Source organism: Dermacentor silvarum, chromosome 4 (genome assembly GCF_013339745.2).
Source record: "Dermacentor silvarum isolate Dsil-2018 chromosome 4, BIME_Dsil_1.4, whole genome shotgun sequence".
In the NCBI taxonomy this organism is placed as follows: domain Eukaryota; kingdom Metazoa; phylum Arthropoda; class Arachnida; order Ixodida; family Ixodidae; genus Dermacentor; species Dermacentor silvarum.
In genome coordinates, this window is record NC_051157.2 from 173249874 (window position 1) to 173264437 (window position 14564).

Consider the following 14564-nt stretch of genomic DNA (forward strand, 5'->3'; position numbering starts at 1 on the left):
TGGCTCTGGCTTCTCGCCGAGCTGGGTGGTGGACTGGGTGGACGTTCTTGGGCAGTGGATGAATTGTTAAGTGGGACTGAATTGTTTCCGGGGTTGAGTGCGTGGGTCTGAGGGAGCGTGTAGGGTTGAGGCCTAGGGCGGAGAGAATGTGCCGCCCCGTAGAGGTGGATGATAGGCGTTCAAGTTGTGCTGTACGATGGGCTTCGATAAGCTCATCTAGGGTATTGTGAACCCCCATGAGGAGGAGACGGGCATTCGACGTATACCTGGGGAGATTGAGGGCCGTTTTATAGGCTTGCCTGGTAAGTGAATTTATTTTTCCTTCCTCCGCCTTGGAAAGAAACAGGTATGGTAGGGAGTATACCACTCTACTGATTACGAAGGCTTGTATAAGGCGTCGGAGGTCGTGTTCCCGCATCCCTCGGTGGCAGTTCGCAATTCGTCGGATCAGTCTCATGGTCTGGTGGACTGTGTTGGTGAGCTTAGTAATGGTGGCAGTATTCTTGCCATTGTTCTGAATAATGATGCCCAGTATACGCACTTTATCAACCTCGGGAATTTGTTGATCGTCGATGTTTATTCGAATATTGGGCGGAGGACCCGTGCCTGTGCGACACCTTGGAGGGTGTAAGAGCAGTAGTTCTGATTTAGTCGGTGAGCAGGCGAAGCCCACCGCCGCGGCGTGCGCCGCGACTATGTCCGCCCCCGCCTGGAGGGTTTCCTCCATTTCGGCCACATTACCAGTGGATGTCCAAAGTGTAATGTCATCGGCATAAAATGAATGGGAGAGGTGGGGGATAATTGTGAGGGCTTTCGCCATGGGTATGAGTGTAATGTTGAAAAGCAATGGAGAGAGGACTGAGCCCTGAGGTGTACCTCTGCTGCGTAGTTGGAAGGTTGGTGAGGTAAGTGAACGAAATGTAATTTCTGCCGTTCGGTTGCGGAGGAAGGCCGCTACGTAGAAGTGCGTGCGTTCCCCTACGTTAAGATTTGAGAGAGCGTTCATAATGGCCGAATAGTGAACGTTGTCGAAAGCCTTGGTGAGATCTAGAGCTAATATGGCCCTGGTGCGCTTAGCGTTCCTGGGGTGTAGTACCTCTTCCGAAAGCTGTAACATTACGTCGTGGGTGCACAGATGGTTGCGGAATCCAATCATAGTGTGGGGGAATAGGTCTTGTTCGTGCATTTGTTCCTGCAAGCGGCCCAGGACTACATGTTCGAAAAGTTTCCCTAAGCAGGAGGTTAGAGAGATCGGTCGGAGATTTTTGAGATCCAAAGGTTTCCCTGGTTTAGGGATGAATGTGATTTTAGCATGCGTCCATTGCACTGGGAGCACTCCATTTTGCCAGCACTCGTTGAAGAGGTCTGTGATGGCCTGTATGGAGTGCTCATCCAGGTTCCGGAGCATCTTGTTAGTGATTTTGTCTGCTCCTGGAGCTGATGTTGTTCTGAGCTTGTGCATGGCTGCCCGTATTTCCCATGGCGAGATGTGTACGTCCAATTTGGTGTTCGGGTTGCTGCGGTATTCAGGGAGTGGTGTGCGATAAGTGGTAGTGAGGTATTGTTATTTGAGGGCTTCGACAAGGGCCTCATCTTGTAGGGGGAGTTTCTGCAGAATTCGGCTGACATTTTTCCGCTGGTTGGTCTTGGTGTCACCTGGGTCCAGTAGACAGCGGAGAAATGTCCATGTGTCCTTTAGGCCGAGATTGTCGTTCATGCGGTCGCATAGCTGGCCCCATTGCTGGCGGGCCAGCTGCCCCGCATGGGCTTCAATCTCTTTAGCCAATGTTGCGATGCGTAGTCTGAGTGTTCTATTATGTTTGTTGGCTAGCCATCGTTTTTGAAGGCTGGCGTGGGCCTCCCACATGTGAAGGAGGCGGCTGTCTGCGATGTCGGTGTCAGTTGTGTCTGGGATTCTCGAGGTAGCTAATGCCACGTCCTGGGAGAGGCTTTGAGTCCATGTGTGAAGGTCGTCAATGGTGTCGGGAGCTGAAGTTCGAATCTGGCGGAATTTATCCCAGTTTACAATTTCTATCGGGCGCCGAGTAGATCGAGCCAGTGTGCTGAGCTGAATTTCTGTATTTATGACGTAGTGGTCGCTCCAGAAGGAGTTGTATGTGTTGGTCCAGCGACTGTGTGCTATGTTCTTAGTGAAAGTGAGGTCTGGACTGGTGTTAAGTTGGGCACTGTTGCCTATTCTAGTTGGGCGGTCTAGATCATTGATGAGAGATAGGCCCTCATTCTGAACGAATGTCCAAAGCGCGGTGCCCTTTCTGCAGTTCTTCTTGTAGCCCCAACTCATGTGGTTGGCGTTGAAGTCACCGACCACTATAAGGGGGTGTCTGCTGCTGATGGAAAGGGCCTTTCGAAGAGCTGTTAGGAGAGGGGCTGCGGGGCCTTTGGGCGGGCTGTATATTGTAACGTAGATCGTAGACGGAGACTTGAAAAAACAGACGCTTCTCTTTAATGGCGGAGCAGAAGAAGAGCGTGCAGCCTACGCGCTTCGTCGTCTTTCATGGCGCCGACCTTTGCGCGCGCCATCCCGCGGTGCGGGAGCCCCATATCATTGTGTCAATTGCCCCCCGTCCGAAAAGCGACCGTCTCGGTCGCGTCAAAAAGTTGTTTCAGCCACGATAATAAATGGAGGTCCTCAGGTGCATCTTGGCGTTCACGAACGCGCATAGTATGGTTTCATGCGCACTACATGAACAACTTCAGCGTGAGGACGACGACGGAGCGAACCGGTGTCGGAACTGCAGGGGACGACTTCGTAGGTTACGTCACTGAGGCGGCGTGTAACCTTGTAGGGACCGAAATACCGGCGGAGCAACTTTTCTGAGAGTCCACGGCGACGGATGGGCGTCCAGACCCACAATATATTGAGAATAGGCTGCCGCCTTTACGAGTACTCGGGAGAAGCTCGACAAGATGGCTGTCTATATCGTTCACTTCGAGGGGGTGGTCCGTAGCCGTTAGGTTACGATGGATCAGTATGGCAACCCGTGGCGGCGTCTTTCCTTCCGGTTCATGCGTGGTGTGGTTACAGAGTTTCGTCTTAATTTGTGTTTCTTGTAAGGCGATGATGGTGGGAGTGTTGGGATTCGCAAGGGTTTGTAGGTGGAGTTGTAAGTTGTTTCGTTTCGCACGGAAACTCCTACAATTCCACTGCCACACCTGTATCTCATTATGGTGTGCAGCCATGTTCGGCTGGGGAGGGGTGTTCGGCTGGTGCCGATCCTGTCATTTTTGGGGGTAGAAGCCCATTAACCTTTAGAAGCCCATTAGCGCAGTCAACCGGTTGACGATGTTGGTCATCCAGACTACGTTGTCCTTTTTCAGTGAGGCGAGACTAGACTAAATGGTTTCTATGGCTGCAGTTAAGGCAGTCAGCGGCTCGGTGTCCATAGGGGTGGGATTGTCAGCGTCTGCTTGTGCCTTACGCTTCGTGGGGGGGGGGGGGGGGTTGTGAGCAGGTGACTCCGTGCGCGAGGAGTTGGTGGAAGGAGAGGGTAGGGGAGTCTGTTTAGGTGTGCTAGCGTTTTGGATGGGGCATGCAGAGGAGCCATGCTGTTGTGGGGGAGGTTTTTTGAGAATGATTTGAAGCTGTTGTTTGAGCTCCGTGATCTCGAGGCTTTGTTGATGGAGATGTGCTCTGAGCGCTGCGTTTTCCTGAGCGAGCGAGGGTGATCGCGGCTTCCAGCTCACCTGTTGTTCGGTGGGCTGGGTCCTCTGACCAGGGAGGGGTGGAAAGGAGGAGGACCGACTCCTGTGGCGGCCCTTTCTTGAAGTAGATCTGGAACCGGTCCTGGAGCCGGCGCGACCCTGGAACTTGATCGGAACGGGCTGCGGGATGACCGCCGACTGGAGTTCGGAGGTGGTGTGCTGTCCTGCTGGGCGGCCGTATTGCCAGTGGCCGGGGGGTTAGAGCGTGGGTTTCCAGCTCGTTCGAAGCGCACTTTGCCCTCCTTTGAACTGGTGAAGTGGAGTCCGTTACACAGTATGCACTTGGACTCACAGGTGGGTGGATCCGTGGGCGGGTGTGTTTCCCCGCACCGATGGCAGCGGTTGGTGACTGGCTGCGGGCAGACGTCCGCCCGGTGGCCGTGTTTCCAACAGTTGTAGCACGCCTCCACCTTTGCTTTGAAGGGGTGGCAGGCGTACACAGCCCCGTAAAAGTTCAACTGTTTGGGAATGGTCTTGGTCTGGACGAAGGTAACCAGGATAGACTTGGTTCGACCGAGTGGGCGAGCGTCAGCAATGCTGAAAGACTTGCTTTGGTTGAGAGCCGAGAGGTCTTCAAAGATTTCTTCTTGCGACTGATCGTATAATCGCATTGTAGATGATGCCTCGGATGGCGTCGTCCGGCGCGGTGATGTAAGCACGGACCGGGAATTGCTTGTCGTGGATTTTGAGGACTTGCGTTTGCACGTAGCGTTGTGCCCGATCCTCCGCTGGCGTGCTGATTGTGAAGGAATTGTTATACGGGTTTATCCTGAGGCGATCGTGCAGCCGCGCCTCGTTGTAGTTGACATGAACCATGTTACAGACGAGTGGTAGTAGCATTCCGCCGTTGCACTGTCGGAGATCGAGGCTGCCGCCCAGACGAAAAATGATCTTGAGGTCCGTGGCGGGCAGTTGAGGTAGAGGAGCATGCTGTCGAAGCTTAGGAGAAGATGGCTTGCCTTGTTTGTGCTGAGCCGGTGGGGCCAGGTCGGCTGGTTGGTGAGTGAGCGTGTCGGAGCTGGTCGCCGTCAGCGCCGAGCGGAGAGTTGGGTAGGCCATTTTCCGGGCAATAATGGCTCTATTCCATCGGGGATCATTTTCGAAGTCTTCCGGTGAAATATCTTCGCCTTCGATACAGTATACCATCCTGCTAGACGGTTCCTTGGAGGCTGGAGAGGTCTTGGAAACGCCGGCGGCCGCCTCGGCGTTGTTTTGGAACGCTAGCTCTGCTGTAGCCCTAGCGTGGCCGCGCCCGGCTCGGGAACAGAAGTCTCTTCGGGGGCGTGAAAAGCCACAAGAAGTTGCCGAAAATGGTGCGAATAGGTGTCGAACACCTTCACTGACCGTTTTGGAGTGGAATCAGGCCATGCCGGGTCAAAAATCCGCCTTCGCAGTTCAAAAAACACGGAGCCGAGGTGAGATGCGTCCGCTCGCTCCGCTCATCGCGGCGTTCTCTCAATGAAATGAGCATGCACTTAGCAATTTTAAGCGTCAACGGTGCGTTTGAAGAACAATTCATTGCCACCGCTCCTGCTTCCGCCAGTGCAGCGATTCGCGGTGCCCGCAGTCCACAACCAATGCTCGCACCGCTACAGTGACTAGAATGGGGAAGTGGGTTGAACGCGCCTGCTCTCGCGTGCCCCTTTGGGACGAAACCGCCAGGTGGCGCTGACACACGCTTATACGTTTAGCTTATACATCGGCCGCGACGGCGGCTTGCAGCCGCAGTGGAAAAGCTCTGCGTGGAATGCGATCGTCCGCGCGTGCAGCCGAATATGCAATAACAAAAAAAGAAAGCTTCGTAATAGATATTCTCGCTCGTGCATTGCGGCAAATGGAAATAGAGTGGCTATGCTAGCCCTTTCGTAATTGAAAGGTGCCTAGGTAACAATCCGGTTGAGCGAGCGTCGATGGTAGAATGTAGCTTGCTTTAGACGATTTATTCCGGCTGACACCTTAACGAACGCTAAGCAAGAAAATTCCCAGTGGTAACTCAGAAGCAAACATTTTATTTTTTGACGCACTGTTTATGCAAACATCTAATTTTTGAAGAGTGGCTCACAATCCGTTTAAAACAAACCATTCTCCGTCATCGATTATTTTTTTGCTAAGCGACGCACCTGAGCTGGGGCTTTTTTTCTCACGAGAAAAAAAATGTTTTAAATTGTTCACAAACAGTTCAAACAGAACGTTGTCTGCCTTATATTATTCTGTGTTAAGTGACGCGACTGAGCTTCAGGTGCTTATTTTCACGGGAAGACTCTCTCTCTTTCTTGAGTGCCTTCGTGTAGAAGGGAAAATGTATGACCAAACATAATTTTGTAACTTGGTTGGTAAGGCTGGGGACATGCGGTGCACAGCCCAATATGACGTCGTTTTTGTGCAGACAGTAGACAAGCTCTTGCAGTTCGTTGTAACTCAACCACATCGAAAACAGTGGTGTCAAGGGCGTCTATACAAATGAGAAGAGCTTCTCCGAAGGGCGAATGAGGCCCCCCTTGACGCAGAACTTGGTGAACATCGCCACCTGTTCGATGGCTTTGCCGGTGGCAACAAGGAGCTCGTCAAAACATTTCTTGCACACAGACTACAGGGTATATATTTACCCTGTCATCGAGAAGACTAGCCGCGAGTCGCTCATCTTTTCAGGGTAATCATGGTCGGGTAGGATTGCGGATTCCAAACGACAAACGGGTGGGCTAGTTAGTATGACATTATTTACACAGTAGCGCAGAAGCACACGGACAGCTAAAGAAACCGACGGGATACAGCGCTAACAATTGAGTGTTTGTCGCGTTAGGCGCCTGTGTCAGGTGAACTTGCTAGGTTGATTTGTTTGTATGTCTTCCTTGTACATTCCTTTTTGTGTCGATATATATATATATATATATATATATATATATATATCTGCTCTCGTCCAATAAACACTCAGTTGTTAGCGCTGTGTTCCGTCTGATGCTTACGCTATATACTGCGTAAATAAAGCATTGTGGACTTCTTTATCGTGTGATAACCTTCTTCAACCTTCCCACTATCCAGCAGTGCGTCCAGTTCATGGTCTGCATCCTCAATGCTGAGGAGAAGTGTCAGATCGCCCCCTTGACAGTTGCCACTGCTGGGAGCTTTGACCAAATCGTAGAAACTAAGATAGTTCACGGAGAGCAAAAATTGGGCAGCTGTACGATAGTAGCATCCAGACACGAAACAATGTTTTCGCACCATTAGTACACATATAGACTTGCTGCAGCACAAAAAGAAACAAACGTAACTTTGCACAGGTCAGGGCGGGCGGCGCCACTGAAGCAGCAGAGCCGGCGCGACTCGCATCGGGCGACGTGTGGACGACAGCGCGCGCCCCTTCGCGGTTCGCTACCGGCGGCTTCAATGCGCCCCATAGGTGCTGCGTGCCGGTCCGCACACTACCCCATTCAACCACTGTAGCACCGCGGCGCCACCGTCGCGAGAAAATGGCGGCGGTGGAGAACGCTTCCGAATTCAAGTCTATGCCTTCCAAAAAGTACTGCCATCCTTTGAACAACGCCGCTTCTCTCTCTCCTGTATCTCCTATTGGACGATGATAGCACGCGCTTTCACTTCCTTCTATTTTTTTCCGCCTCGGAGCCATGTCGAAAGTCCCTATGCACAGCCGCCGTCGCCGGCTGCGGCAGGGGCGCTCGCCCTCCCTGAAAACTTCAACGGGAGCTTTCGACGAGCGCCACCATCGACTTTTTTTCGCAAGCAAAAAGTAAAGAAAAAAAAAACCAAGCGCTTTAGGAGAGGAGAGGGCGGAGGAGAGTAGATGGCGGTACTGGTTCCGATATAGTAAAGCCCCTATATATAAAAGGTAGCGTCATTCTTAGATCTTGCCGCCACCGCGCTCACCCCGGCGCTTCCTCCTGTCGCCAAAGCCTCCTCTGCTCCCCCATTGGCCAATCCGTGTCACGTGGAAGCACGCGTTGCGCTTTTGTATATTTTCTTCTTTCCAGCGCGCTCCTACTGCCATTCTCGGGCCTGTGCGACAAAAGTGCTGTACGCACAAACGGATCAAACGTGTTAGGGACAAGAACTTCCTTATGATGGCATGCTCCTGTGCCTTAAGTTGCCGCAACCGACAAGGCGAGGGCAAAAGGCTTTTTGAATGCGAAGCATTTCTTGGCGGCGGCTCTGTCCGTTGTCCCGCGTACCACACCCCGACAGCGCTAGCGCGTCCCCCCTCTCTCTCTTTTCCTACGCTCCCCCCTTTCTCTCCTCTAGGAATAATCTACGGAGCGGCGCCCGCGTGCCACACCCCCCCAGCGCATGCGCGTTCCCCACTCTCTCCTCTCCTACGTTCCCCCCTTTCTCCTCTAGGAATCCTCTACGGAGTGGCGCCCGCGTCCCACACCCCCACAGCGCGTCACGTCCCCTCCCCCTCTCTCTCCTCTCCTACTCCCCCTTCCTCTTCTCTAGGAATAATCTACGGAGCGGCACCCGCGTCCCACACCCCCACAGCGCGGGCGCGTCTCTTCCCCCCCTCTCTCTCCCCTCTTTCTCCTCTAGGAATCCTCTACGAAGCGGCGCCCGCGTGCCACACCCCCACAGCGCATGCTCGTCTCCTCCCCCTTTCTCACCTCTCCTATGCTTCCCCCATTCTCTCTTCTAGGAATCCGGAGTGGAGCGCTCGACAGGTGGTGCGACAGCTGCATACTCCGTTGGGGTTTCCGCGGTATGAAAATAACGGAGCGCGCGCACCTCATTCTCCCTCCTGTGCAGCGCCGCGATGAGCGCTCGGGTCGCTGCCGCGAAACCATCTCCCGCTCAAGCTAACCATCTCCCCGCTGCTTCGCATCCAGACATGGTTCCCTTTAGTGGGAGATGGAGTAATTTTTTTTGCGTGTGTACCATCCGGCGAGCGCAACCGCTTACTGCACACTTGGTATTTGCGCCGTCTCGCATCCTCGCGTTGCTACTTCCAAAACGGCAGTATTAAGGCCAGTTACTGACTAACGAAGCAAAATCGCGCCTCAAGAACTTTGCGCAGGGCACGATCGAAGTTTTCCGCGGATTTACTCTGGTAGCGCGTTAGCTGTCGTCTGCCACGGTAGGCCCGACGCAGGCGGCGCCACTGTCGATCTCGCGCCTTGATCGCGATGGCCGCGCCGAGCGCGATAGTGGAACGGGGGAGGAGGGAAGTGGTTAGCGCTACTTTTTATATATAGGGGTTTTAAGCGGACCTGCAAGAGAGCACGAACACAGTCCGCTTGCATGCGAAGTGGGAAAAGAGGGCTTCGGCAGCAACACTCCTCCTCCCGGCTGCGACCCCCTCTCCCTCTACCTTCTGACCTCATCAGTGATGTTATGGATGCATTGTTTTGTTTGTGAATTATTTCCAGCAGGATATCTGGCAGCCGCCAGCGGTGGCAGCGGCGCTGCCACTGCGTATCGGCTAAAGTCCCTATATAGGAAACGTACCGCTATCCTTTAATCAACGCCGCTTCTCTCTCTCCTGCATCTGCGATTAGACGATGACAGCGCGCGCTTTCACTTCTTTATATTTAGTTTTTTTCCGCCTCAAAGCCATGTTGAAAGTCACTCTGCGCAGCTGCAGTCGCGGTGCGCGCCCGGCCTGAAAGCTTCAACGAGGGCTTTCTAGGGGCGCCACCGTCGACTTGCTTTCGCAAGCAAAAAGTAAAAAAAAAACGGAAGTGCTTTAGGACAGGAGACGGCGGAGGAAAAAGTAGATGGCGGTACTTTTACTATATAGGGACTTTAGTATCGGCTAGTATCCGCGTGGGACCGAGCCTCCCAGGGGAGGTATAGGCAGTTTCCGGCCCCTGGTTTATGGCGAAATGGGTGTCCGCGCCTTCTGGCGGCTCACCCCTGGTTACACTGTAATCTGGTGTCGAGACCGACGCTTTGCGCTAATGCGCGTCCCTCCGTGCCTGCAAGCATGCATGTTCCCCCGCTTCCTCCTTGCGTGCCGGCGATATCCGAGTGTAGTCGCGAGGTGCCCTTCTTGCGATTGGCCCTATGGACGAGGCAACCTAAAGTTTGCCGGCGTGGAACCAGCGCCGAATGCTCCCCTGGCGGAAGGATGGAAGTGTCGAAGGTCGTCGCTGGGCCAGCGAGCGCCCGTGTTCTCTACGGCGCGAGTGATCGTACGCGTTCTTTTCGCGACGGCGAGCGCGACCACATCAACCAGGAAAGGTGGCTCGCAATACTGTTGTGTTTTATTGCGATAGCAATTATATGGACACTCAAAAGCAGATTTCTGCCGTCGCCGTCGCCGTGAGGTTCCGTATGACGTCAATGGAGATGAAATCGTCGCCGCGCGCCGCCGAACGCTGTATGTGCCAGTGAAAGGGCGCGAGGGACGCGCGCTTTCACGGGGAGTGAACGCACGGCGGAGAAGTAGTAGTAGTAGTAGTAGTAGAGGTTTAGGGTGGGAAAAGATGCGTATTTCTGCAGCTGTGCTCCCTTAAGGGCTGCAGAAGTAGGCGTCTCTTTCCTCCTCTACAATCACCATATATGTAGAGTAAACGTACCTTCTTCCGACGCGCGAAAGGCTGTGGGGGAGGGGGGAGGGGCAGGGAAGGGAGGCGACGTTTAGCGGCGGCACCAGGTGCCTATTTATATCAGAGGCTCCGGCAACAGTCACCAACGCCGCACGAATTTTGAGCGAACGCGGGCAAAACGCCGGCGGCGTCGACAACAGTTCTGCGTGTTGCCGGTGCTGCTGCATGTCCAAGTTTATACAGCTGATAAAGCTGCTATCATTACTGCGTATAGCTCTCTTCAAATTTGCTATCGCAATTGATGCTTCGCCTTTCAGGTGAAACTGCGACAACTTTTTTTGATTGCCACAACAGGCTCGAAAGGCCGAAAGCCGCTCGTGAAGCCCTACAGAATTCCGGAGAGGTGGTACGATTACGGCAGACGACAAGCATGGATAACTGCAGTGCGCAGAGTCAAGTAAGTCACGTACTTTCGCATTCGCGTCCAATATTACGGCCGCTCAATAAAAACGCAATAGTAATATGCTTGCATTTAGCGCACAGCCGTTTGTTTAGAGGTGCCGCGTAGTTGAATCGTACAGTGACATCCGCCGTGTTAGCTTAGCGGTAAATGCATACGTGTTGCGCCGCTAAGCTCGACAACGCGAGTTCGATTCCCGGTCACGGCGGCCGCATTTCGATTCATGGGGGCGAAATGCAAGGATACACTTGTTACCGTGCACTTTGATTTTTGTGCACTGTAAAGAAGTAAGCTCACACCCAAAATGGTGGTCAAAATTATTCCTGAGACCCTCCCTTACAGCGTGGCTCATAATGATATCTTGGTTTTGTCATGTAAAACCCCTGAATTTAATTGATTGTATACTGTTCGTTCACACGCGATCGGCAAGGCCGAGCTCAAGATAATTATATCCCTTTTCCAAACGCTGCAACTTAAATTGCTAGTTGTGCAGGCTACAAAAGGGGGCCGCGCGCTACTTGTCTTTTGTGTGGTGGCAATCCGTATTTAATGCAAGCTGCGGTCGTCGCGTGCGTCAGTGCGCCATGCTTACTGACCATGCTTGGCCATGCTTTCTGGGTTCACAATATCCAAGCATGTTTTAAAGTAATTGCCACCTTGCACATTCTTCCTGCTTCACTCTTCCTGCCAAGAATTTGGGTTTTGTGTATTAACCGGCGATGGGTGTGAGCTTACTTTAGCTGCGGCTGGGTTTTCGCCCGACGAGAAACTAGATTTTCTTTGATGAGGCATCTACCGCTAATTCTTGCGCTCGTGCTGCTGGTCCCAAGGCGAAATGAACGCAGATCACGGCTGGCTGCCGTGATCTGCGTTCATTTCGCGGAGCAGTTTGTACGAGCGATTTCTGAGCAATGAAAAGATACCTTGCTCACTAATGCAATGGGTTACCATGACTCTAACATCTGCATTGAATAAGGCATGATATACATTAAATATTTATACAGCATGATATAAGGCATTATGCGCATATGTAGTACTTATTTCGTTAATTAGCTTTATTGGCTTATTGGTGCCTAATGCATGTTTTCTTTCTGTGCTGACAGTGCTGATGTCACTCGCTGGGAGCCAAAATGAGAGCAACCGTGCGTGCGCGCCCAGCTGCCAAAGAAACCAACGGCAATCGTCACCGTCTCTGTACATCTCTGAAAGCATGCATGACCGCTTTGGGACTGCACCATAGAATAAATTACTGAACTCGGTGCGTACCACTAACTCAAGGGTGTATGCAATCTTTTTGGGCACTGTCGCATCACCGCCCACAATATGTTCGACGCCAATTACGTCCGGAAGTAGACGCTCCCCTTTCTTGAGGTTGCCGCCACGAAAAAAGCTGTCGGCGTCGGCAACCTTCTTGAGACCGCATTGCAGTCTTTGCATCGCTGTTCAGCAAGCACGCGATCTGCCGCCGTCGAAAACGGAGCGCTGTGAGCAAGAGCAGCGAAGGAAAGTGCGGGAGAAAAAATGTAAAGAAAGCGGAGACCACAACGGCGCGACCGCGCTGCTTGACATTTCCACATTGGGGACGCTGTGATGATGATGATGATGATTTATTGGCACCCCCTTTGAAACGGGGGGGCGAGAAATAGCCACCTTGCCTGCTTGATTTAATCAGGTATACTATACGTGTTCTTTATCTAGCATTTTTGTATAGCTCTCATTATTTTTCTTTTTCAAAAATTTGCCTTGTACCGCTGCCTATGATTTTAAGAGATCAGGTCGTATCCATCTTTTCCCTGCTTTTTTTCCACCAGTACTCTAATCGTCTCTTGCTGATCTCTACGGCTGATCTGTTTAGGTTTCATTCCACTTTAAACCCAAGCGCTTCTGGGAGTTGCACGTTACCTACGGTTCACGCTGGGTGGATCCCGTCGCATTCCATCAGGATGTGCTAAGTGGCTTCTGGATCTTTACTGCAGCATACACATGTCTCATCTAGTTACGAACATTTGTTCCGATATGTTTTCGTCCTTAGGCAACAGGCTCGAGCCTCAAATAGCAAGGCACTGCCCTTTGTGTTATCGTACAGATTTTCCCTTCTAATTTCGTAGAATGCGGTCGTTTTCTGTGAGGTGGCGCAGTAGCGCCTTCTGGCGGGGTCGTTTTCTCGTCTATCGGAGAACGCCAGCGAGCGTGAAAGACGCGCACGCTGCTTGTCCGCACTAGCTCAAGGCTGTGGCGAGGCGTCAGCAGTGGAGCGCGATGGAACGGCGCCGCCATCAGGCGGCTGTCCTAAAGCCCCCTAGCTACAGACGAGAGAGAGAGCATCGGGAACTAAAGCCCCTATATAAAAAAGTAGCGTCACGCTTTGAAGAATGCCGCCGCCTCCTCGCACACCCTGTCCGAGGACGACGCCGCGTTGGTATTGGCCTAATGGCATCACGTGGACCGCCGAGCCGCCGGACGCTGGCTACGTTTGTTTACGATCACGCTCCGTCGCCATTTTCGCTTGATAAGCGTCTACCGACTGGCGAGGAGCGCACGTTGGTACCGTTGCTCTTCCTTGTTGTTTAAGTTTGAGAATGCGTTAAACTAAGTTTTGTGGGAAGTGCGACGTCGCTTCAAGGCATTTTCCATAACCATGGCTTGCTGCGCCTTTGGATGCCAAAATACTTCTAGCAAAGGCAAGCGACTCTTCTCGATACCGTCCGGTAAGCGCGACGGGTTAAGAAGAAAGACGTGGATTCATCGAATTGGCAGGAAGAACTTCAGACCAACACCCTCACACGACTATGCGAGGCAAGTTGCGAGTACGTGTACTTTGGTGTATTTGGACGTGTATTCGGCGCGCTTAATCGCTTTGTACGCCTACAGGCTTGCATTCGCGGGCACGCGAGGCTGCGTGCGAGAACGTCATTCCGAAACTTGATTCCGGAACTTTTTTTTTAAAGATTCTGCGCAGTCCTTTTGATAAAATTAAAGGGTCGGGTGTAAAAAGTCATCTTAGGAAAGCAACTCTTTATCGTTTGTGGTTACTTAATAGCCCTCTTAACAGCGAACAGCTTTGTTTGCCTCTTTCGTTCGTGTTTGTCGTTGGCGGTAGCGCGGTTGATAAGCGATACAAAGGCATCGATGAAAAACGTGCGTACTCTACCAAAATCGAGTTACAGGGTGCGTTCGTCGCCAAATGACAGCATCAAAGGTCTTTGAGACGTACATACATGCTAATTCGCGCGAGCTTTAAAGTGAGTGAATTTTAAGAAGCGGCGATGGAGCACTCGCAAAGAAAACGTGCGGTCACCCGCTCGCAACCGTTCCCAAAGCGTGTACCTTAATGCAACTCTGTTCGCGACAAGTACGTCACTTCGTGAAAGGACGAGCTAACGTGACAAGTCACAAACCTGAAAAAATAATTTACCGAACGTAAGCTCACTATGCTCTAGTTTGAGACTAAGTGAAGCGCTGTTACCGCCTTCCCGCTTCGTGAGCGAATGCTAAAAAAGTGATTTCATTTTCTCTGTACGCAGAGTCCCGACTGGATGACCGGCCGCGCAAAATTCTGTCGAGTATGAGGCACTAGAAACATAATAGGACCAGCGCCCACCCCGAGCCTTGGCGCGTGCTTATAAGATTGGCAAGCACGCATGTAGGCAGCTTTGTAGCTTGTAATGCCCCATCGAACCTTCAGAGCAGCGATTGTTTGTGTCCTCTATCAGCCTTTTTACGTCATCTGATACGCGTCGCGAATTCACATGGTATGGACGGTGCGGATTATTTAGATTACCGAGGGCTTGCTGGAGGCCAAGATGTTGACATTCGATCACAAACTTATTATTTACACCAATTCGCAACAAGATCTTGCGACACGCGCTTGACAAATGTTACGTACC